This window comes from Poecilia reticulata, linkage group LG10 (assembly GCF_000633615.1).
Source record: "Poecilia reticulata strain Guanapo linkage group LG10, Guppy_female_1.0+MT, whole genome shotgun sequence".
Classification (NCBI taxonomy): domain Eukaryota; kingdom Metazoa; phylum Chordata; class Actinopteri; order Cyprinodontiformes; family Poeciliidae; genus Poecilia; species Poecilia reticulata.
The window spans coordinates 17,043,019-17,046,105 of record NC_024340.1 but is presented as its reverse complement, the minus strand read 5'-3'; the positions used below and the strand labels follow the sequence as shown (position 1 = coordinate 17,046,105).

General features: G+C 36.3%; 1 long non-coding RNA gene across 1 annotated transcript; it reads left to right on the top strand.

Moving 5' to 3' along the window:
* Nucleotides 1-933: 933 nt before the first annotated feature.
* Nucleotides 934-2,020, top strand: LOC108166646 (uncharacterized). Its single transcript, XR_001776987.1, has 3 exons — nt 934-1,029; nt 1,729-1,848; nt 1,946-2,020. It is a non-coding gene; the product is annotated as an uncharacterized LOC108166646 (long non-coding RNA).
* Nucleotides 2,021-3,087: the final 1,067 nt, after the last annotated feature.

Sequence of the window (3,087 nt, the reverse complement as noted above, 5' to 3'; positions counted from 1 at the left end):
CATAGTCCTTAGACCTTTCTGATCTTCTAAGTATTTACTTTTCCCATCATTCTGCTGTAAATGTGAAACTGATGTTCAGCTTCCTGTTGCGTCAACCAAATGAAATGGATGGTAGTTGGTTTGTTTAATCAGCTGTTTAATTTTTATTTTAAACCCACTACGCTTAGCTTAGCTTACCTTAGCTTAGCTAAATGAATATTTACTGTGGGATTTGCTAAGCACAGGTTGTATTTTGCATTAGCCTTGCCTTTTGTCTCTACTGGTACGTCTCACTTTTGTCGTGCCTGTAAGTCATAAATGGCTTTAGCGTTCAGCAGAATTTAAATTTGCGATTACTCAGCATGTGGTAGTAAAAAGAAAACACCAGAAGGAAGGCAGGTAGAGTCATTTTCATAAATTTGTCTTTTTCCTCTTTTGCTTCTCACCCTGGATATTGTGTCTGTGCAGGCTTGTTGCCATGGAAACCCAAAGTTTTACTCCAACCTTTCAACACCTTGTGAGAAATATAAACGTCTGTTTGCTGTCTAAGAACAAAGATGTTCAGGGTAACTGTAAGATTTGACACTGAAGTAGTCCCTGGTTGGTTTAGAAAAAAAAAAAGGTAACAACTAATAAAAATATTGTTTTGCATCATTTAATTAGAACGTGGAAATAAAGAGTTTTACTCTTTGATCCACTTCCTTTTGTTGTACTGCTTCTGGTTTGACTTGGCATTCAATAGCAGTAGCAACAAATACATAAATGTGAGTAAAAAGCATAAAAATTACAACTGGAAAATTACAAGATTACTCATGAGGTTAGTTTGTCTTCACTATATGTCCAAAACAGCCAGAAGGAAAGAAACTGCAGCACAAATTGGGTTTTAACACTGATTGTCTCTGCTTTATTTAGTACTGAAGACAAGATCTACTCATTTCTAATGGATTTTTTTTTTCACCGCATTACATAAGAAAGCCTGAAGACACAAAAACATCTGATGTACAGAACAGAGTAGAGCTGTAATTGCACTGAAGGAGTTTTATATGCACTGTAAGTACAGACAAGTTGGGTTAAAATGCATATGAGTGCGAAAAAATTCACTTCAAATTTATAAGAAAAATATGCTCTCTTCAATAGACAAGCTTTAACATTCTTTCTTTTTAATCTCCGTAAGAGAGGGTTTTATTCACCAATCAGATGTATGCAGTGTTTTTCATATCGTTATATATGTATCAGGGTTTTATTTTAACAATATTACAAATGTGAAGCTTGTCAAAATTGGTTTATTTATTCTTTGAATTAACTTTGTTTAGTGAAGAAGTTGTTTCTCCAGACATTTATTGGTGTTTCTGTTACACTGCTCCTGGCAGTTGGTGGTTACCGTAGCAACCGGTAACTGACGGCTCCTCCCTCTTTTTCTGTTGCCGTCGGTAACTGTGGTTTGTGTTAGAATCACCTGTGTTTTCTTTACAAATATTATATTTTAACATACATTTTAGACAACTCTAATAATACAGTGTTTCATGAGTAAATTTGCTGCTTTGTGTATGTTCTTAACTGTAGTTATTAATGTTGTCCATTTTAGCAATTAATTTTACAAACGCTAACAGTTACTAACTGCTATTAAGTGTTGCTAACTTCTTCTGCTTTGTAGTTTGTTTAGGGTTATTTATTGTATTTTATTTAATGTACAGGGGCAGAAGCTGCTGGTTTGATGTTAACCACCATCTTGATTTCCTCTTTTGTTAGAATAAGATGAACCTGAATATGTCTGTCCTGAAGTCAACCTAATGGACCCGAGACAAACATAGAAGGGTTACTCATCTATGCTTAAAACTATCTGTTAAAGAAACTGCTTATACTTTTAGGGTAAAAATGTATATAAAAAAATAATAGATGCCAAAATACAGCAAATATTTTCATTAAATTTTTTTCTAATTTTATCACATTTCACTCCAAACTTCAGGTTATTCCACATGGTTGTCATTTGATGAAACATGGCACAACAACAGCTGGGTTTTCACAATCTAACAAATAAAATGGAGCATTGCAAAACAATAAAGAAGAACTCAGATCAGCTCTAGTTTTTTCAACGTAAAGCTGCAGCAACTTTTATTAAAGTGTCATGTCGTTGAGAGTCTGGGTTCACCTAAATGTTTAGTGGAACCATTTACCTGCCCTGTTAAATGTTAGCTAGTGAGCCACCATTGGCAGAGTTTGCTTAGAGGTTTGCATCATGTTGGTATAAATACAGCTCATCAGTTTGGTGCTGGACTTGGTTTTATCTCCTCTCTCAAACTCTGGTTTCGCTTAGACATAATCTTACAGAGTCTTGCACATTTTTAACTATTTCGATAGTGTCACCACCTCATTACAATGCTGGTTGCGCTACATTTTATCTGTTACATCTACTAAATATTTATCAAATTTAAATGGACATACAAGAAGAAGCATACATAGTGTAATGAAAATACACCCCCTCTTAGGATTATAGCACAAAACCAAAACAAGGAACTGCTCAATCTGGAACTGTGGGGGAGGAAGGAGTGACCCTAATTTGACATTTAGCTGCAAAGAAAATTTGTTCCAGTCCTTTATGGGCACCACGAAGAAACTAAGCCCAAGGCAGAATAGTTATATCCAAAGAAGTTGTGAAAATACTGCAGCTCCTACTACTTACTTTATGAAAATCGCAGGAAATCTATGTGTTGCGGATGTGAACACGATAACAAGCAGAAATTTAAGGCAGCTTCACCTCTGAGTGTTGTGAAAGGGAAGCTTTGTAACACATGCATGGCAGGTGTGTGCCGAAGTCCAAATACTTTCACTGGAAACTGATGGCTCAGCGTGTGACAGCCAAGTTTTTGATCAAAGCGCAGTAGCTGACATCTCAACATATGCTGGATGAATTATTAAAAATACAAGTGACCCCTTGTGAAGAAATAAATTGCTGCTCCTCCTGCATCCGCATATGCAATATGTCAGTTCTGCAGGCGAAGTGGAGGTTGTTTTTTATTGGGTTAATTCAGAATGGCAACCTGTCACTCCAAACGGATGTGCCAGGGAAGACTCTACATCTGCAGACACGCTCGCCTTAAGTTCACAGCC